Genomic DNA, 22,892 nt, shown 5'->3' on the forward strand with positions numbered 1-22,892 from the left:
TTCTAACTTACAACTGCCATATAAAGACGTGTTCCCAGCGATTTTGGGAATTGGTATATAAAAATGGTGTTCATAAAAGGGGAACCCAACAGTGTTTTCGAGTCCTTTTTGAGTCGATGTCCATGTCAGCAGTAACAGTATCAGTATCAGTATCAGTAGTAGTTTGTTCATGTTGGCAGTAGTAGGTGAGTGTGAGGGGGAGGGTGTGGGTTATGATGGATCCTCCTTGCGTCCCGTGTCCATGGGTAGGAGACATCTTTGCACCATTGTTCGAAGTTCTTCGCAGCTAATTTTTTATGGGGCTTTTTCAACAATGAGCTATTGCTTGTTTTTACGATTTAGGTCTATTTATAATGGGTTGGACAAATGCACAATGAACTAATAATGTGCATAGAGCGCTTCGATAACTTATAGATACGGTATACCAATGAATAATTATCGTGTAGCCGGCGTTCACAAACTATGCCCAACGATAGCCTAACTTATCCATATCGTGCGGCAGTTTATCTTTGCCGGTGACGTGGGGTTTGCTATTCATAGGCTGCCACTCAACGATTTAAATGGCTGCATCTCCACTATTGAAAGTAGACGCTTGTGCTCAACAATTGGAATTTTTTTACACTCAACTATTTTCATTGTTTTCAATGAACGATTTAAATTGCTGTCACTCGCCTTTATTTTTTGACGCTGGGATTTGGAAATTTGAACGTGTTAAAACGTTTCTTCTGAACGTGTTAAAACGCTCAAACTCGACTATTTCAAATAGACGCTGCCGATGGACAATTGGAATCATAGCCAAGCTAGACATCGAAGTGTGAACATCCTCGTCATGCCGAAGAAAAGTTTGAAGAATGCTGCAAATAAGTGTCCTGGCCGTAGCCGCTGACGCAAGGACGATCCATTATACCGACGTCTTTCAGCCTATGAGTAACTTAAAAGTAACATCTGTCGACGTGTGGCAACGATTGCGTAACGTGCCAACAACACGTTAATCATAGGTTAGAAATAAGTTTCGGGTACGCTAAACATTACCTCGGCATGTCTCAACTTATGATTAACTTACAAGTAGCATGTGTTGACGTCTGTCAACGATCGCAGACCGTGCATACAACTTGTGGCCAGCGTAGCGGAACGTGTGAGTCATACGCCGGCATACGTCGTGAAATTTCAAGCATGAAAAAATTTGTGGACAACCGAAAAGTACGTTTGATAGCCAGCGTACAACGACGTATGGCAGTGTTTTTGAGCGTGCTCTCAATGTTAACAAAACTTACCCATAACGTATTCAATGTGTGCCAGCGTTTTAGAAAAAAAAATTCAAAAATCGGCATACGTTGGCTAAAACGTCAAGGTGTGACTAGGCCTTAAAGCTGGAATCTTAACCTGTAAGCAACTGACTGGTTTCCCGACCGCCCGGATCATCAGTTGAGCACTGTTCTTCCTTGAGATTTTTATGCTCTCAGCGCACACACATGCACATGCACATGCACATGCACATGCACTTTCATATGCAGTTGTGCTGCAGCACAATGACAATAAATTATTGAACAGTAATGGCTATTCCTAATTGATCCACTTAACATTTAAAGGATGTTACAATTGGCACCAATTCTGCAACACTTCATAGTTGACTTAACTATATAATAACATAGCCTTAATAACTAGAAGGGCACTCAGTAGAGTGCATACCTTCACCTCGATCCATTTCCTGATTCGGATCTTCACCAAAATCGAATCAATTCGTCCTTTTTACACACCCAACCTGTCCACCAAGCTTCATCTGAATCCATCAACAACCTTTTGAGATATCCTGTACATAAACAGACAGACAGACAGACAAGAGACGGGTGAAAACATAACCTCCGTCCACCTTCAGTGTGTGGAGGTAGCAATGGATGAAATCAATAGGACGTTAATTGAGGTATGCTGAACCAAGGTGGGAAGCAGACCAACACCACCCTGCCAGCAATACGAGTTCTTTATTTAATTTAATACAAGAGCTTCAGTAATATCAAGGTTCAGTTAAAAAACACACACCAAAGCAATAAAACCCTATGTATGTTGTCTCTTACTGTCAAAATGGATTCAAGGAATCTCTAAAGCTACTTTCATGCTCCATAGCCAACACACACACACCATAACAATCAATAAAAGTCACAGTGAAAGTAGACACAACGGACAGCTAGCACTGGCTACGTTACCATGCTCATTCGTTATCCTGTCCAATATCTATGTTGTCAGCTATTCACCATATGTAGTGGTCTGCTTTCTTGACACATTGTGGTTAGTACCGAATTATCCTCTTACTCTCCAGTCACACCAAGTCTCAAACTTGAATAAATGGTTTGGCAATTGTTTTGCATTCCCATCAGACCACATGGTCCATAATCCTGAGATCTGAGGTTCAAATACCACATTACTGTGTGAATTTGTCCACCATTTCCAAATTGCCTTGCAATTCAAGTAAATGCACATTGATGTCTCCTGATGGCCTTGTCCTTCATACAATATGTGTACTCACTCCTCCATGAGCATTATATCACTGTTAAAAATAGTGACTGCCGGTGGGGAAGGTATGCCCCTGCTGTCCTGCAGCGACCTTCCCTGCCAACTTGCACAGGTCTCATCTAACCACCATCCTGATGATTGAGGGCTCGAGTTAACAAGGAAAGGTCAAAAACAAAAATCATTTCACACTTGACGCAACGAAGTTCAACGTTTCAAATTCTGGAGAAAAGCAAAAATCAAACCTCTTGGGTGCCAATGGATACTGTTGCTCGATTTTAGCAAGTCATCACTCTTCTTCAGTTTAAAAATTCTCACTAAGTATGCCCTTGATGCTCACAATATGTTCCAACATCAAGATACATACGTAGGGATGTAAGACGTGTTATCGAATCAAACTCGTATTTTTCGTTTTTTCAGACCTGACCTTAAGATGACACGAGTAACTTCCAACATTAACAAATATAACACACAAAGTTATCAGCACCTACATATATTGGGTGCATGCATCATGCTAACATTGCTTAAAAACAGAATACAGCATGAAATCTTCTCTAGGTGGATCTTCATTGAGTCTCGCCAAAGATCCACTCCTTAAAGAGTTACGTTACCCCAACTTTTCTATTATGGACTATGTTATCCGATGCAGTGAAAACAGCGAAAATATTGACCACTTTCACTCCTCCCACAAGAAACCACCCCAATGCTCCACACTTGTCCTTTCTTGTTTTTGCCTTTCTCCCATCTTTCTGAGCCTCTTCTTTCTCTTCTCTCCCCACTCCTCAAAAATTGAACTACATTTCTTTCTCTATCTCCTATCACCCCTTCCTCTCTCCCTTTTCTCAATCTCAACAAGCTATTGTTTTTTTTTAATTAGTGTCAGAGTCAGTGGCATAATGAGTGTGTATGCTCTGGGAGGTTGGCCGTTTCATTCTGTAGGGAAATCCAGTGGATTGGTGGCATGAACTGGGGGTCAAATCCCCCAAAATCATTACAAATACACAGTTTAATTTTTTTTATGTTTCAAAATGTGCCTGAAATTACATTTTTGGTATTTGACATTTTTTACCCCATTCCAGGTCCAGGTGGCAGAGCCAAAGATGATACTGCTCTTGCACCTTCTTGCCATGTGATGATCATAACTTTCAAGTATGGTGAATTTCTGCACAACTGTTTAGGAGGAGATAGCATGATGGATGGCCAGAGAGACAGACAGACAGGCAGGCAGACAGACGGAAACGATTGCAATATCCCCCCATATTTTTTCAAAAAGTGTGGAGAAAATAAAGTTCACTTCTTAATCGATAAATGTCACACAAAATTCTGAGTCCCTTTTTCTTCTTTAATAGCCACAATTATTCCCATGTTCCTGTGTGGTTGGCTGATGGAAGCATGGCCCAAGTCTTTCACAAACCAGCTGGCCAGGCTTAATATTCGACTAAGGATAGGGAAGAAATTAGGAATTTGGCCATGATGCCGGTGAGAGCTTCCCTACTCTTCGCGAAAGACACCGTGAGATCTTTAACGTCCAACAACTAATGCCGGCAGATGGAACACCAAGTTTAACATCTATACAAAGAATGACACACACATTGATGAATCACCCTGCCTGTGAAACACTGGGACGACAGTTTATAGAGCTGTTTCATGATTCAAACCCAGGCCAGACAGACAAAAGGTTAGAGTGTGCACCTCCAGGCCATTAGATCCTAAAACATACTAATGACAGCAAAATACAAGCAGACACGGAAATGATGGTACAAGTTGTAGAGAGTGGAGGCATAGAAGCTTGGGTCCTGTCACAATCATGAAGTGACCGCGTTTTCACTTGGGATGCAGACATAGAAGAATAATTGTGTGCGTATGGCCTAGACTCTAGAGTAGGCTATGGTTTGCATGTGCTTAAAGTTAAACTATTGTACATAGTGGCATATTTGCAAGGGTTGGCACAACATATCAGCAAAAATCCATAAAACAAATTTGACCTCAAAAATAACTGGTGGTTGAATTCAATGACGAAATATGCAATTCCTCTTCAAATTTCAAGTCAAATGGATGAAAACTGGCAATTTTAGAAATTCAGCCCATGTTGACCTTTTGGTCTGTGTTGACCTACAAACTTATTCACTGGGTGAATTCAGTGACCTGAAATATAAATCCTCTTCAAATTTTAAGTCAATGAGATGGAAATTGAGGATTGTAGAAATACCACCTTAGTTGTTGACCTTGAGCCTATGTTGATCTCAAAAGGAATTGGCTCATTGAATTCAATGACCTGAAATATAAATCCTCTTCAAATTTCAAGTCAATTGGATGAAAATTGAGGATTTTAGAAATCCCACCTAAGTTGTTGACCTTTGGCCTGTGTTGACCTTTTGTTCTTTGCTGACCTCAAAAATAATTGGCTCATTTAATTCAGTGACCTGAAATATAAATCCTCTTCAAATTTCAACTAAATCGGATGAAAATTGAGGATTTCATAAATACCACCTTAGTTGTTGATCTTGGGCCCATGTTGACATTTTGGTCAATGTTGACCTTAAAAATAATTGGTTGCTTGAATTCATTGACCTCAAACATAAATCCTCTTCAAATTTCAAGTCAATGGGATGAAAATTGAGGATTTTTGAAATCTCACCTGAGTTGTTGACCTTTAGCCTATGTTGACCTTTTGACCTGAAAAATATTAGGCTTCTTCCTTATGACAAACTCAACCATGTGGTGAAGTTTCGTGAAGATCGGTTGAAAATTGTGACCTGTAGGTGACAAACAGACAGACAGACAGACAGAATAACAAAATCGACGAACCAATATACTTGAAAAATCTTCGATTTTGTTTCGACGACTTCAACGGACCCAAATGCAGTACCCCCTCCTTTGGCGAGGGTAATAAATCACAGCAATTCATACCAAAGTCTTTGAAAATGGTACGAGCTACTTCCTTGCTCGACGTTCAGCATTTAAAAAGGATATAGCGTGGGCAAACGCCAAAGGTTGGCATCCATGGGGAAGAGGAAATTCCTCAATTGCTGGGCTGAGAGCAGAGAGAAAAGTGATGTCATAATTAGAAGGTGGTGTTGGTACCCAGAGTGCCCTGGGAAGTTGCTTCACTTCCCCAAGCTTAGTGGCTGTACTTGTCTGAAGTCCGGTGTTGTCTCGTGTGTGTGTGTGTGTGTGTGTGTGTGTGTGTGTGTGTGTGTGTGTGTGTGTGTGTGTGTGTGTGTGTGTGTGTGTACATGCATGATTTTCATCGTCACTCATTAATGAGCCTGGGATATTGTTGAAGGAAAAAAAAAAGAGGGGTGTGGGGACAATACTACCTTTTTATTGCACTATTCTGTAATCCATCCTAAGTTACAGAAGGCATTGAAAAGTGAACCATGAAATTTCAAATGGCTCCACTTTTGCACCAGACCCCCTCCCTCGAGGTCATTATCTTACCAGTTGAGTTTTAGCAACAATCCAATAGTAAATTGGTATTTCTCCATTTCTAGATGCTTAGTACCAGTGCCTTCAACTGGATTTGAACCTCCAACTGCTGGGAGGGTAGTCAACTGTCATTAAAAACGAGACTGCTCTTCCCACATACGCGCTTGTATCCTGCAGATTCTAAACAACTGAAAGATAAAACATAAAACTCCATTTACATCAGTGGTTGCAAAAGTTGCAAGACAAATAGCAAAGTGGACAAACAACTAGTATCGAATAGACAAAGGGAGAAAAAGTTCACACAGGCGGAAAACATTTGCAGGTGAACAAAGGTGTGCAGTCTCACACCTGACAGTAGATAACCCTAACATGGATTTCTGAGGAAGAAGCTTGTGAGAGTTTTAAATGCATCATAACCATCACCATATAAATGCTCTGAATTCACATATATATTCCTTTAGGGAATGACTTTTTCCCTGGCACACCGGAGGAGATTGCTCTTAATTGCAATTTTCGTAGATCTCGCCATATGAGACACCAAATTAACCTAAATGAAGAAAAAAAAATCGTTCAAAGTGAAGATAAGCTCGATTCATCAGCAAATACAAGCTAAATCACTAATGTTTCACTGCTTTGATTAAATTTCTCAACTACTTTATCCCTTTAAAGATGCAACATAAATGTTACATCAGCAGTTTTATGTGCCAAGCTGCACATTTGGATTTAATAAACCACGGTGGGAAGTGGGGAAGATGAGTATGTGGTGTGGGACGTGTGGGTTGGATGATCGAGAGGTGTTGGATGAGAAAAAGAGATGTTTTGATACAATAATTCAGGATAAGATGGAAAGTTCAAAATCTGGTAACAAACCATAAACAATGCTCCTGGGGTGGAGGGGACCAATGAGACCCTTATTCCACTTATTACCTCCACCACCGAAGGTGGAAGGAGGTTGGTTATATTATCACCCCTCTCTGATTATTTGTTTGTTTGTTTGTTTGTGTGGAAGATATCTCAAAAAGTTGTCGAGGAATCCGGATGAAATTTGGTGAGCAGGTTGGGTGTGTGACAAGGACGAACTGATTCGATTTTGGTGAAGATCCGGATCCGGATCCGACGACTAGAATTTTTTTAAAGTGATTCTTCATCATTGAGAGAGCGGGTCAAAAAAGGATATATCAAACAGTTGTAGACGGATTCTGATGAAACTTGGTGGACAGGTTGGGTGTGTGACAAGGAAGAATTGATTCGATTTTGGTGAAGATCCGAATCTGAATCTGGATACGAGAATTATTTAAATTTTTAAAGTGATTCTTCACCATTGAGAGATAGGGCTAAAAAACGATATAGTACTGTATAGCATAGTATTTCAAAAATATATTGGGCCCGATATGTTCTCGTGGATCAGGCATTGTGTGGCGGAGGTACGCATTCTACTGAATGCCCTTATCGTTTACTCTTTTTTGAGGTGGGTGAGGATTTCAAGGACAAACCTTTGGATAAGACAATAATGAAACACAAAGAGCAGTTTTGATGTTTTCCTCTATATTTGATGGAGAGTGGAATATTTTCTTTTCTTAAGAAACATTGAGGCACACAGAAGAGCCAAATAAGAAGAAGAAAGGCTGGAGGATAACAAACCGATAGTAAAGCAGTCAGGAGCAGGCGTATGCGAGATGTGGAAGAACAAGGTGATCAAGAGCATCACCATCTGAAAGTATGTCGTGGGGAAAAGATGGTGGTCAGCCATGTCCACTAAGTAGTGGGAACAACAGTGTTGGGTGGATATAGGTAGGCAAGCCCACAAATAAGAGAAAGGAAAGATGAGTAGAAAACTGGAAGTGGTTTTGCATACGAGCTGCTGGGGGGCTGACAAAGCACAAATGCTTTTGTATGCCTTCGGTGTAGAATTATTTAGGATGTGTATGCAGCTAGTGCAGTATATCTTTCTTAATAGCCTCGTTCATCAAAAACTTGCCCCATGGTGGTATTTTATATAGACACACTGACAGACAGTCATCACTATTCTGTGCAGCCAATCATCTGTAAATTTCAACAAGCTTGATGGTTATTTTTAACCAAAATTTAATTATTCATTATTTATGTTATCTTACCACCAAATTGATTTTCAGCACACGAGAACAGGAAACATCATTATTTATATATTTTTTTGCATCCAAAGTCTAGGCTCATTGAAGAGTGAGGTGACAGGTTGAGAGTAGAAGGTAATGTATCGACAATGTGGCAAGTAAGACAATGCACAGACACAATGAGATGAATGAACAAAAAAGGAGAAATAAGAGGGAAGTTTGAATGGAATCCTCAAATATTATAACAGAGTCATCAAATATCAGTTACACACTTTTGGGAATGAGAATGAATAGGAACTAAGCGGATGGCCAAGTACGGACAGGGAGCAGGAGAGGACAGACATGTTGGGGTTAGCTGCCATGTGTCTGTACTTGCTGTATATCAGTTTTCATTTGAGAATCCCAAGCTCAGCAGTATGCAGACACACAGAGGTGCTATGATGGAGGGAGGGGTGGTTAAAAGCACAAAGAAAAGCAGTGCTGTACAAGTGCAATGGAAGAAGGGATGTGAATTTTTGAGCAAGCCAGGAAAGACGAAAGAAATGACAGCTGGGGGGGGGGGTGGGGGAAAGAGGGTTTGCAAAGTATACAAAGGTAGGATCGAAGCAAATGCTGAAAAGACAGGAAACCCGACTTCATGTCTCTGTAAGAGAGAGATGACTCGTTGATGAAACACCATGTTTGCGAAGCACCAGGGTCACAGTTTATAGTCGAGTTGAAAATTGAACCCAGCCTTGATTGTTTAAAGTCGAGTACATGACCTCTGACCTATCTCGCTAATAGTGTAGGCTGTTATGTCATAAAAAATAACTTTCATGTAAAATGTTTGTTAAAGGCAAATTATCACTTGATTTTTCTATTATAAAGATATAACAAAAAGGTGTCATTAATAAAAGACTTATAAAAGAGGTGCAAACTTATAAAAGGTACCAAATCCAAGATGGCCACCACGATAAAAAGTGGCACAATTTTATAATTTTTTTCTAAATTTTTTTTATTTTTAATAATTTATTACGGGTTTATAATGGTGTCTGGAGCCCATGACATTGGCAATGCCCATTTTTATTAATATACAAGCAGGGTTACCCAGCATTTGGCCGGGTGGGGGGGAGAACTGAGGAGTGATAGAATCAGGAGAGACTCTCGGACAACACAGACAAAATGGGCGACGAATGCTTTGTCCCACCATCGCAGGCTGACCAGGTGTCCTGTGTGTTATGGGATTGTCCCATTTAACACTTTCCTGGGATGCCATTTGTACCATAACTCAAATCGCCCGTGCACATGTGAGAGTAGCTCGACAGAGATTGTGCAACAGTTAAAGCGACAGTTGTTTCTGTGGTATAGCCTGCGGGCCTGCGGGGCAGGGCATGATGATGGGGGGAGTGGTCGTCGTGAGCATCGTGTCTGCCAGGGATATAAGGAGTGCGCGCCGCCTGAGGCGTCGTAGTGATGCCGTAGTCGCCACGGCTTGTGAGTGTACTGAGTACGTAATAAAGGAGAGCTGCGGGCAAAGTACGCCCGCGCTCCCGCTTGTGCAACAGAGCCCGGCTCGACTGTTCCCCCGCTCGTGTCTGCCTGCTAAGCATCTCTACCATGACACTACAGTTGGCTGACGAGGATCTTCGGATCGGCGTTTGCAGGGTGGTGGCTGGGTTTGGAGTGGCAGCGAGTAACTCAGCGCACCTCGCGCGGTTCGAGGTTCCGGAGGAGTACGCATCGCGAAGAGCGTGTCGCAGGTTCGCTCGCCGCGCGCACAGGCTCCGGAGCCAGGAGGCTCGCCGGCGCGGCCGGCTCAGGCATGACAGGAAGTCGGGGCACGGCACGCGGACGCGTGCCCGCCTTCGTCGGAGTCGACTTCGGCCACGTCGAGTGGGCAACGGCCGCGCTCAGTGTTCGTTTTATTGAGGCACGACAAATCGGGGGAATGATTTCTGCAAGGCCACGGCTAAAGAACGGGGACACGCACTTCGGCACGGGCGCGGCGTTGGACGTCGCGCAGGCTCTGAGGAATGTCCGGCGTCTCGATGGTCGGTGCGCAGCAGATGATCCGGAGGTCAGCGCGATGTGCCAGGCGCGCACGGTCTGCGGCGCGGGTCGTGGGTGAGCGTTGCAATGCAATCACTCGGACGGCGGTCTGAGCACTCGAGGACGTCTACGGTGTGTGTGCCGAGAGTCATCGCCCATCATTACAGTCATAGATGGCGGTGTGCGAAGCGGTCCTTCCGTCCCGGGTCAAGACCTACTGCCGGCATGGTGTTCGATGCATGGCGTGCACGGTAACGCCCCGGGTCGAGTTTTGCAGCCTGGGCACGGAGATTCCAGCGACCCGGAGCTGGAGATGCTGCCGGTGTTAGACCTGCTTCCAATTGATCCGGAGGTGACAAGATCAGTGGCAGGGGAGGTTGAGGTGACCGGGGCGCTGATGCTGCCCATGTTGAGCCTGGTTTCAGTTGGTCCTACGGTGACGGGACCGATGCCAGTGAATGTCGAAGTGATCGGGGAACTGATCGGGTGTCGAGTTGAGTCCACTCGTGCTGCCCTCTCATCGCACACGTATGCCGGTGAAGCGCTGCCGGCGGTTGGCGGGGCGCACGTCGTGATTGCTCAGCGGGGCCAGCGGGTTGCGCTTCCGAGGTTCGTGGTGCGAGGGGAGGGGCCCGCCCTTTTGGGTCGGGACTGGCTGGCGCACCTCGGGCTGGATCTCCAGTTCGTACCTCCAGGTGTGCCGGTGCTCTCTTCGATGCTTTCGTCGAGACCAGAGGGCGAGGTTCTGGCGGCGGGAGCCGCATCGATGCAACGGGAGCGGCCGTTCGTTGCTGCCTGCAACGGTGGTGTGCGGTGCGGAAGCAGCGGGAGCCGTGCCAGCTCTCGCGATGAGCTCTCGCGCGTCGGCTGCGTTCATGGTGCGAGGTGCGCCTGTGTTGTTCGGGCAGCTTCAACGGGTTGCGGTGAGCCCGTGGCGTTAAAGGAAGTCGCGAGTCGCAACATCGAGTCGACAACCAAGAGACGGACTCGTGATGTGGGTTATGGGTTGCTGTTCATTGCATATTTGTTTTTCATTGCTCGAGTGATGCGGTTTAACGTTGTTGAAATAAATGCCAACAGTTCCTGTGTGAGAGTGGGTTTGGCGGAGATCAATCGATGGGTTTTGCAGTCTGGTCAATGTGATGTGGTGGCTTTGGGAGCGGTGGTGGCGAATAAAAAGGTTTGGTTGGCCTTCCATTGCCCCGGGCCGCGGGTAGTTGCTTTGTCATGTGCAGGGATTTTGCCGAAAGAACGCGCTGTACGGAAAATTGAGTTTGCAATGGTTCCAATGATGTTCCTATTGATTTGTGACGAGCCTATGGTTGAAGTGTGGTTTGAATGGGGTTGCTACCGTCTAACTGCCGTGTGGGTCTCGGAGATCGGCTCGGAGCCAGGGCTGGTGCGCTGGTCAGCGTTACCCCCACCCTGGTTGCGGCAAGGTCAGACGTACCTGGCGCCGGGGGCGCGGCTCTCTGTGTTCGCTCAAGGCCGTGAAGACGGGCGTTGGCATCTCAACTGATTGTGGTGCGTGGGTTGTTGTGGGCCATTGGTTGCATCCAGCCAGCGGCGCTGTTCAGCGCCCCCATCCAAGGTCAATCGAGTCTGGCGCTGGCGCCACGGCTTCCAGACAGCGGGCTTCCGGCCTCGGAATGTTTATCTGCTTCAGGTCTGGCTGGGGGAGGTGGGCCGCCTTGTGAGCCGGAGGCGTTTGATGGTGCCGGGGGAGGTTTGCTCGGGAGGTTGCCGCGACCTCGCCGAAGGCCATGTAAGCATGAGCCGCCTGGGGGCGTTTTCGCTGTGTAGTGCTGCTGTGCTTCTCGCCTTGCTGCTTCATATCGGTAACGCGGTCAGAGTTTGGTGGGTGCTTTGTGCACCTCCGTCTTCGGAACCTGGCCGTTGCAGCTCCACTCGCTCGCATCCACACGTTATATGATGTGATGTGCTTTTATACTTTGCTGTTTTCTTTTTTTTTTGTACCTTGTCTGCTTTATACCGTGGTATTTCGTGCTGTTTATGCTTATTATGATGGTGATCATTTAATAATCATAGTTTTAGGAGGGAGGAGTGTGGTATAGCCTGCGGGCCTGCGGGGCAGGGCATGATGATGGGGGGAGTGGTCGTCGTGAGCATCGTGTCTGCCAGGGATATAAGGAGTGCGCGCCGCCTGAGGCGTCGTAGTGATGCCGTAGTCGCCACAGCTTGTGAGTGTACTGAGTAAGTAATAAAGGAGAGCTGCGGGCAAAGTACGCCCGCGCTCCCGCTTGTGCAACACAGCCCGGCTCGACTGTTCCCCCGCTCGTGTCTGTAGTGTCGTGGTAGAGATGCTTAGCAGGCAGTTTCTTCTGCTTAATCGTGGGGGACACGGCATGACACAAGACACAGCAGCACGGTCACGGCACAGCACGACAGCAGCAGCACAGACACGGCATGACACACAACACAAAAGCACGGACACGGCACAGCATGGCACGACACTACACGACAACAGCATGGCATACTCTCAATCATGGCAGATGACCTGACTGTACTACACAACTGCCAAGGATGGATCGACTATCGGCACATTTGTGGAAATCGAAAATTATTCACCCGTTGAGTTAAATCGTACTGTGATGTTACCCGTAATTACAATACCAATATGGCGGTTGACTTCAGGGTGTGGCATCACGGAAAAGTGTGAAGAAGAAGAAGAAGAAGATTTCGACTTTTAATCACAAAACAATTACCGACTCTATAAATCGGAAAAATGACACAAGGGATAGATTGTTTAGCGTTGAGGTGGCCTGAGCGGTTGGGTTCCCCTTTAAGTTATGTCAGAGAATGTGAACAATGAAATCAAATGTCCAGTCACAGTCAATAATGAATCTTTCTGTGAAAACTGTTGGACAAATGGAAGCCGTGAGCGAGGCAAAAAGCACAAGCATTGTAAAGTTCCATTTCTCAAAGCAAATTGATCCTTTACAGATATTATACAATGATATTATTAAACCACTCGTGGGTCCATTGGTCCGATGGACAAAATTCTCATTGGTCTTCACAACCTCGTTGCATAGCCGTGGCCTGCTCTACTGCTTGAGCATTAGCAATTGCCTTTCACCAAGTCCAGATATGCTTGGGGCACTATTTATTGAAACCAATGGCGGATCCGGGGGGGGGGGTTCACCGGTTACACGTGATTCCCCTCTCCCCTCCACCCTTACAATTATGTCACATGATCATCGTGCGAGATATCACTGGACAATCGGCAATCGCACATCTTTTGCTTTCACTCGGCAATTATTCCGAGCCACGCTACTTTTCGCCACTGGTTGTGTATTAATCCCTGTGATTTGGTGTTTAGTTCTGGCTCTGAAGAGAAAGGATTTTGATTTGTATTGGAAACATTTTTAGCCACGTCGCGTTGCGAACGCTGGCTCTAAGAGAGCTCCGCGTTGTTGTTGTTGTTGTTGTTGTTGTTCTTCTTCTTCTGGTGAAGACAAAACCTTTATGACGTGGCTCTTGGACACATTTGTCCTTGTTTGTATTTACATTGTTGTTGTAAAGATCCGTCGCAAAGATTCCAAAATCGTCAGCTTTTCTTTAGAATCAGTTCGTGACAGGCCTGAGGCCTTTTCGTCAAGTAGCCCAATATTCCCTAATTTTCCTGTGGAGAATGTAAATTTATGGTCAGACACTGCTAGTTCTGGATAAATTAACTGGTTTTTCCTCGATGATTGCATTGACTTGAATAAGGCTTGGTGGTATATTTCACAATATGAGAATATCTTAACCTTAAGTGAACCCCCCCCCTAAAAAAATTCTGGATCCACCCGTGTTCATTATTATTATTGCCATATAATATGACATAGTATATGTTCGTTATTATACCTCCGCACCAAGGGTGCCAGAGGCATTATGTTTCCAGGTTGTCCGTCTGTCCAGTTATCGTTTACACGATAACTCAAGGAGCAAATTGTAGAATTTCATCAAACTTGGTAAAAAGGTAAAGTAAGACAGGGCAATTAAGTGATTAGATTTTGGGCCAGTTGTGATAATAGGTCAAGGGTCAAAGGTCAAGGTCAAACTCTGAAATTTTACTCTTTACGCCTGAACTCAAGAAATATTGGACAGAATTTCATCAAACTTGGTACAAAGGTAAAGTTAGACAGGTCAATTAACTGATTAGATTTTGGGCCAGATATGATAAAGGTCAAGGGTCAAATTTGTCAATACTCAAGTGTTTGCGCGGGAGAGCGGAGGCATACCCGTCGACTGCGCGCAGTCAAATTACTTTAGTTATTATTATATGCTCGTTATTATTATTATTATTATTATTATTATTATTATTATGTGTTCGTTTTTATTATTGCTGTGTGATATATTACAGTATATGTTTGTTGTTATTATATGTCTATCATTATTATGATGATGGTTATTATTATATGTTCGTTATTATTATTATTATTATTATTATTATATGTTCGTTATTATTATCGACATGTGATCCTACTATTCTTATTATTGTTGTAAATATTACTGTTAATTAGTATATGCAATGTTACAATGTGAATGTTTTTGTTATATATTTTGTATGCCGTAATTAGAATGCCATGCCGTAGTAGAAGGATCAAATTAAACTGCTTTATATACCATAACATGGCGTGTGTTTCATACTAATGGATTTTTTGTAGTATAGTCAAGTTTTAAAGGGTCCACAAGATCTACAAGGTCTTGGGGGTCTTTGGGTCTTTTGGGTGCTTGGGGACTCTTTGGAAGATTGGGAACTTTTTGGGACTTTTGGGTCCTCGGAACTTTTTTGGACTTTTGGGTCCTTGCAGACTTTTTAGGACTTTTGGGCCCTCGGGGACTTTTTATCCTTGGGGACTTTTGGATCCTGAGGGTCTTCAGTGTCTTTAGGCATCTTAAGGGTCTTGGGGGGTCTTAAAGGGTCTTCAAAGTTCGAAGGGGTCTCAGCAGTCTAAGCAACCCCTAAACCTTCCACAAAAGGTAAATTCCAATAGTGTGTAATTAATGAATAGACATATGTAATTAATCGACAAAAATGACACACACACACACACACACACACACACACACACACACACACACACACACACACACACACACACACACACACACACACACACACACACACACACACACACACACACCTCATCCATTTATAGTAGATACATCTTCAAGGGACAGGCATGGCATGGCAATTGTGAATGGTAACGTACTCTACACCACTTACCGTAGCAGATAGCTTTGGCTTACCGCAGCACGAAAATGGTGAATGTAATATTTATTTATTTATGTAGGTCCCAATTGTGCATGGTCAGGCCAGCTGTGCAGTGGGCCAATGGGTAGAATACACAAGAAGACTAATTAGGTGTGCTGGCCTTTAATCGTGTTATATGTCACGTGGTATCTGTTAACCAATGAGATTGCATATAAATGAAAAAGCCAGAAAAGTGATCTTTATCTGCTCAGGTGGTGGATGAAAATACCCTTCGGACAATCCCCGGATCGGACTTGGGCTGTATACCAAATTTGATGGTTGCCGGTCCAACGGTCCTTGCAAAAAACACGAACAGACAAACATACAGACAGACAGACGGACATCCGGTGAATCTTATTTATTAGATTCGTTTTTCAGTGTGGTAGTAGAGTGGCACCATAGTATGGCAGATGAAAATCAAGGTTATATCGACAACCTGGTTACCAGAGAAGTTATAAATGACAAAGTGACCAAAGATATCATAGATCGCATTGAGATTGGACAGCAGATGTTTGAGGTATTTGTCACAGAATATTTAACAGAACAAAACCTTTCTGTGTGGGACAAAATGAACACAAGGAAACTCGGAACATTCAAAAGTGCAAATGCAACAATAAAAGTAAGAGCAAGAGACAAGCTGGTTATAATTAACGAAGAATGAGTAATATTGAAGAGGTGCCTCATCATTTCAAGAAGCCGGTCAGAGCTTGATTGAAAAGAATGCGTTGGAACTTATGAATTTGGCGTAGTTCCAGAATTCCTACTTGCATTAGACGGATCACTCTTCTTGTGAGCTCAGAGCAAAGCTACTATCCTTCATCATCTTGAACTACTGGCTAGCAATGAACAACATGCGGTTCAGGATCAAACCAGTGAATCAGCCACACTGATGTATCTGATTTTATGTTCAAAACTGATCAAATGAAAACATGCCATGAGTTTGCCCAACAAGCCCAGCAACATGGCAGCGGATTACGACGACATTACATTGGTATTTGATAGACATCTCAACACGTCCCTCAAAGAACAAATGAGGAAAAAGAGGCCAAAAGGGAAATCAACATCTTATCATGTAAATGATAGTACGTTGATCTCGAATATTTCATTGAAGGATTTCCTCAACTATTAAGACCAAAGCAGAACATGGAGTATTTAGCTGCCAAGAGTTTAGATCAAAGTACGAGCCCGTGCAACAGATTGAAGAAATTTATCACGACGTCTGCAACATAAAGAAAGGGCAACAATCATGTTCCAAACACCCTACTCACCCAGTCACGAGGAGTCAGATACTTTACTCTTGCTGCGCCACACCCTTACAATTGACAGAGATGCAAGAGGTTGTGATTGATTCCCCAGACACTGATGTCTTCCTACTTATGATTCAAATGTATCCAAGCCTACCAGTTGCTGCAAGCTTTCTCACAGAGAAGGGAAAACCGAAGAGAAAAATTGCTGTGTAACCTATTTATGACAAGTTAGGATGAAACATGAATCGGTAATATTAGGCTTCAATGGTTTTACAGGGTCTGATACGTTGGGCAGATTTGTTGGCAGAACCAAGGACTGGTGTTTCATGGTATTCATATCTTGTGATTATGAGATCCTGGAAGCATTGGCATCACGAGGGACCAATAATCCATCTCCAGAAATACACTCCCAGTTGGAAAGACTTGTCTGCATGCTATTTCGGTCAAAGTCTACACTAGAGGAAACTAGCTTTGTTGGTTTTTATACTCAAATTGTGCGGCCGATGGAGAGAGAGTTTTCCTGCAACTACCAGTTTATTAACTTCACATATTCGTCGAGTACATTACATAACAATGATTTGGAGAAAGGCTGGAGAAAGTCACCTATGCCTCCTGTCTCCAGTTGAGTGTGGTTGGAACTTCAATGCAGCTACATGTCATTTTGCTCTATTTCGATGATTGAATCCAGCAGCCCCTGAAGCAATAATTAATTTAGTAAAATTTGGATGCAAATGTAGGTGCAAGAGAAAATGCGGTTGTTGGAATCACAATATTCCATTCACAGAAGTATGTGACTCTGTAGGTGAAAGCTGCAGCAACAAAGTTAACAAAGGTGAATAATTAGTGAGAGATGGGAATGATGATGATTGAGGTTCAAGTGTCAGCCTATACAATGATATCCATTGGGACCATACTCTGTACAGAGCGTCGGTGCTGCCAAAGCAGTCTCCTGGGCTAATTGGGCACAACCCTGAATGGGTCGCCACTTCGACGCAGGATACTCGAATGGCTCAATCATCCCAGCAAGCTGGTACTCATTTTTGCTGACCTCGGAAGTATGACAGGCTGAGTCAACCCCACCTGGTATTAATTCAACAGCCAAACAGGATCTGAACTCAGGACCCGAGGATCCCAAGCCAACCATCCGGCATACATACAATGATAATGAACAGTAAAATACACAAACTATATGTTTGTTTTCCAATAATCTATATGGTGCCTGTTCATTAAGAATAAATGTTCAGTTTGAATAATGTGAAGTGTTTGCCTTTTCCTCTCAAAATATATGATAATGCATGTATTTGCTTCGGCATACCAGCGACTGATATTTTTCACAGTGGCCATATTGAAATTCAAAATGGCTGTCATATAGTCTTTCTTACCTGTAAAATCGTTTGTTTCGATATCAAGCCTGTAAAGCCAAGTGTTATTCGTCAAGCCTGTAAAGCTTGAATTTAAATATGTGTAGTTACATAGTCAACATATTGTCACGGTTGTGGAAATTCACAGGACACCATAAAGGATATCCCCAAGATAAGTTATATCGCTAAGTGTGCGTTCAGATAGATTTCCCCACCCATGTTTAAAGGGTATTATTCGTGTTATCAGGGCTGTGATCTTTGAGTTAGCCATTATTCTTTTGCTATCGTTATTTTGGACCAACCACCAACCACACACCAACCACCACCACCACCAACATCGCTCTCAACAACCGCTTCAGACCAACCACCTTTCCACCACCACAACCACACCCGCATCTCAACAAACCACGCCAATCTCACCACTATACCCACAACCGCCAACATCGCTTCACCACCTTCTCCACCCCGCCAATCACCTCACCACCATCTCAACCACAATGCCAACCACCGGCCACGCCACCACAACAAACAACCACACCACAAACCTCGCCGCAGCGAATAACATCTACGCCATAGAGAACAAGAAGAAGCTCCAATAACACGCATGGGATTTTCCCTCCTGCTTTCCCGCGCTTTAGGACGGGGGAAGGGCAGATCGAACCGGGGTCAAAGGCGATGTAGTGGGGGCCTGTTTTTGGGTGAAAAATGGGCCCGGCGCCCCGCCCCCTTGGGGCCAGGGCAGCAAATTCTTCTTCCCACGTGCCGCGAGGGGAGGGGCGGGAGCGTTAGAAATAAAAGGGCGAGATGGACGCAGCGTGGAGAGCTGCGTGGAGAGAACCGAGTCGAGAAGCGAAGAGAAGCGGGTGGTTGTCGAGTTGGGTTCAGAGTCAGTCATTCGGTGGAGATCTGGGCTCATGTCGGAGTGTGGAGTTGTGGGTAGCCGCGCTGGAGCCTGGAGTCCAGAGTCCCCGCAGTCGGTGGGTCGCTGGAGAAGGACCATCGAGGGTCGCCCAAGAAAGTCACCACGAGTGTGAAGGTAACCTGCGGCGGCCTCTTGGAGTTCCTTCGGTCAACCAAGCTCCTTGGACATAAAGGCCTCCAGGTCCAGTCTGACCCCCTTGTCTTTGAGGGGGTCTTTCCTTGTTTATTTGTGTGAATGTTGTGGCGCCATGTCCGCAAGTAGAACTGTTGTTAAGTGCTTGTGAATAATAAATAATAGACGGTTGTAGTGCTTTGTCTTGCTCGCGTCTTGTCCCTTCCTGCCAATTCCATTGCTTTTCTGCATACGTGCATGTTGGTGTTTTGCATACCTGACTGCATACGTGTGTGAATAAATGTGCATGTTTAAATGTTAACCCATTCGTTGTGTCCTCTTTCCCCATTGAACCGCCGTATTGCATTTCGGAGATAAAAGAATCGGGTCCAGCGAGGTCTCGCGATAATACCCCGCTCAGTTATCCCAGAATGGAATGAACCGCTTAAGCGGTTCATGTCCAAGCAGACCTCGCTGAGGTACGGTCTCTCGGTAGTCTGCCCACGCGAATACTTAGGTATATCGACAATTCGGCGATTGACCCTGTCGCGCACGGGTAGAGTGTTGACGAGGCCTTGGTGTGCGCTTGGAGCACACCCGTGACTGGTTTTCGGCGTTGTTCCGGAAAGTCGCGACTGAATTGTTCGTCCGGTGGGCGTACGGCCGCGATTCGGTTTAAAAGCGGTTGTTCACACGCTGGGAGGGTGGCAAATTCGTAACAATATCCATTGTAAACAATGAAGCAACATTGTTTTGTTCGAGGTAATCGCCGGATATAGCAGGAAATTGCTGGAATCGTTGTTAAAGCAAAATTCCATCAATTGCTTGAGGTATTTAAATTGATACCTGCGATGTATCGCTGCTGAATAGTATTTTTGTATCTTTTAGGGTTCTTTTATTCCCTGCATATCCGAATAAAGCAAGTACCAACCGTCATCCTGTGTCTTGGTTAATTATTCCTGCGTCACAGATGGAAAGGATCTGTAGTTGAGGGAGCGGAGTGACCGAGGGGGCGGAGGTCTGGAAGGAGGGAGGGTTCTGGGAAGGGGTGTGGAGGATCTGATAGGAGGTAGTGAGAGCCTGGGAGATGGTGCAGGAGGGTGTCCCATCTCCCTGGGTAGGGAAATTTTGTAAATTTAACCGTAAATTTGTACAACACTTTTATGCAAATTTAAGGCAGAATAATCACTTTTTCTGGATGAATTTACACCCGAAGGCTGACAGAAACCTTGTCACAACATGAAAATCTGTCAAAAACTTAGATGAGGTATTATTTTGTAAAAGCGGTATTTTTTTGAGAAATATTATTGGGCAATAAAAGTGGTAAGCTCTTCAAGTCGACAAAAAGTGGTAGACTACCGCCTAAAGTGGTATATTTGGCAACTATGCTATTCCATAAACAAGTGTCCATTTTCAATGCTGGAGGCCATCTTGGATTTGGTACCCTTAACGCTGCTTGTAAAAAATGCCACCCTATTTTTTTTTTAACCTTTACAAACTAAAGATACAAAATCAAGTGAAAGTGAAAGAAAAAAAAAAAAACTTCTAAGAAACATTTTGCATGAAATTCCTTAATGACCTACATTCACTATATCCTCTGCATACATTGACTGCCATTTTATAAACAAACATCAAGTTCAGATTTGAACCACCTTCATTTTGGAATGATATACTTTCTCAAGTTCCTGAAACAAAACGAAGTTGCAATTGAGGGAGATAAGGAAAAACGAAATAAAAAGTAATTTTAGCACTTTTATGGCCTTCGGTTGAAAGTGGGGGATCTGACTTCGCTCGACACCTTACCTTCGACCAAACCTAAGGCAGTCAAGCTTCTAATGATAGCTTTCAATGAGCAAAAGCACTAACAGCAACATAAATGCTTATGCCAAGGGACAAAAACAGAAAACTAAAATACAGCAATAAAGATAGTAATTTTACGAGTGCCTTCAAATCCATGAAAAAAGGTAGATAAAGGGCAGTAGCTCTTCGTGGGTTAACCAGTCAAAAAGGATGAATCATGGAAAAACGGGCCAAAATGAATCATCAATACAGGAAAAGATCTCCACATATCATCATTAAAGGCCACCATCAAAAACAGGCAGTCTCAAAAGCCTCTCAGGAAGAAAAAATAAAAATCTTTAAAACGAAAGCAAAGCAAGAAAAATATAATATTAGCAGCATTCTCCAAAAATACTCTCCAAGAATTGAGAAACGATTTTTCATAAAATCAATGCTTTAGTGCCCATGAGACCTGTGGGATGGCTGATTTGACATTCCCCCTGGGATGCAATCCTGGAACGGCCATGGGAGTATGGGATGAGCGGCAGATTACAACCAAAGTTCCCCCTTGATTTAAGCCTCTGGGACAGAAAAGTGAGTCAGATATTTACGACGGGAAAAGCAATCCTTCATACCGAATGCCATACAAGGCCCCGGGGTTAGAATCCAGTCAAACTTAGCTCGATATGGGCCATGTCTCGCAGTGTGGAAAGCACCCTTGCGGGAGGATATGCCTTCAAAAAGGGATATTCATCTCTGTATCTCAGACCATATCCTTCCTAATCCATGACATTTTCCCATGCCCTCAAGCCAGCGATTTGCTCACTGTTTTCATGATGGCTTCCCAATATAATCCTACTGATGTATATCAGTCATCTCAGGCCAACAACAACAACAACAACAACAACAATGAACCAGGTACATACAATCATCATGTTCGAGCCATTATAATTGTTACAAATGTATTTAGTTCTGTTATTATATAAACAATGAGAATTTGAAGTTCTGTTTGACAAACACCTCACCCACACCCACACTCCAATCTTCTGCAGAACCTGCCATCAAAAAACCTTCCCATTCAGGTTTCACTTTGCTGCTTTTTTATGCCAGAGTTACCAAATAGTGGCCAATGGCACCACAAAAGGCATTATTTTTTGCAGGAACTGCTTTGTTTGTGGATTCACTTGATAAAAGGTTCGAGTTGCAGACGTAGCCGTTCTTTTATAGTCTGCAATTTGGTAATACCGATGAGGATCAGCACACAACTCTGATGATCTGCCAGCTTCAGTGAAACTTTGGTCATCTCACAATGACAAGCTACTTCAGCCATGATATTATCATTGTACCATGACATCATGAAATACAAAATCAAACACAAGACTATCATTGGATCACAACATCGTGAGATGAAACATCATTATGATAATCACACATTTCCTGTTCAACTTATTGGGCCAGCAGGATGGCCTAGGCCCTAGAGGTACGCACAGTCACCTCCAAGTTGTCTAGCCTAGGTTCGAATCCCGACCCAGCTATAAACTCATCTCAGTGTTTCATAGGCAGGGTGATTCATCAATGTGTGTGCCACCCCTCGGATGGACGTTAAAGTAGGCATCCTTTCTGCCAGCATTAGTTGGATGACATTAAAGACCCGTTGGTGTTCTTATCAAAGAGTAGGTGAGCTATTACCAGCATCATTGCCAAATTCCAAATTCCTGCCTGACTTCATCATGCATCAGGCATGGTCAGCCAGTTTGTAAAAGACTGGGGCCAAAAACCTCCGCCAGCCAACCCCACGTGAATGTGGGAATTGGGGCATTGAAGAAGAAGAAGAAGACTGTACTGCTTGTTGCATTGACAAAAGTCTGGTTCTCCAAAAGGTATTTTGTTCCAGACTCCAAAGTAAGATCCAACCAATGTGTTTTAATGGTTTTTGCATTAAATCCTCTCGTGTACATTACAGCGAATCAAGATGTACCAGGTGCACTCGCAATACCATTGAGGAAATTAAGATCACACACAAAATGGCTGCTAAGATGGCCACCAAAGATGTATATTGTACACACACACACACACACACACACACACACACACACACACACACACACACACACACACACACACACACACACACACACACACACACACACACACACACAC

General features: G+C 43.9%; 1 protein-coding gene across 4 annotated transcripts in view; it reads right to left on the reverse strand.

Moving 5' to 3' along the window:
* The window catches only part of LOC147014258 (receptor tyrosine-protein kinase erbB-4-like), a 504,201-nt gene that overhangs the window by 375,846 nt on the left and 105,463 nt on the right, over positions 1 to 22,892 (reverse strand). Inside the window, exon 1 of one of the 4 annotated variants that reach the window (XM_085852072.1) lies at positions 5,144 to 5,621. The exons of the other annotated variants lie outside the window; for them this stretch is intronic. The gene's annotated coding sequence lies outside the window, so the exon portion shown is untranslated. Of the gene's footprint in view, positions 1 to 5,143; positions 5,622 to 22,892 lie in introns of those variants that run through there. 4 annotated transcript variants of the gene reach the window in all.

This window comes from Eptatretus burgeri, chromosome 13 (genome assembly GCF_056783735.1).
Source record: "Eptatretus burgeri isolate ZD-2024b chromosome 13, Ebu_testis_v1, whole genome shotgun sequence".
NCBI classification, from domain to species: Eukaryota; Metazoa; Chordata; class Myxini; order Myxiniformes; family Myxinidae; genus Eptatretus; species Eptatretus burgeri.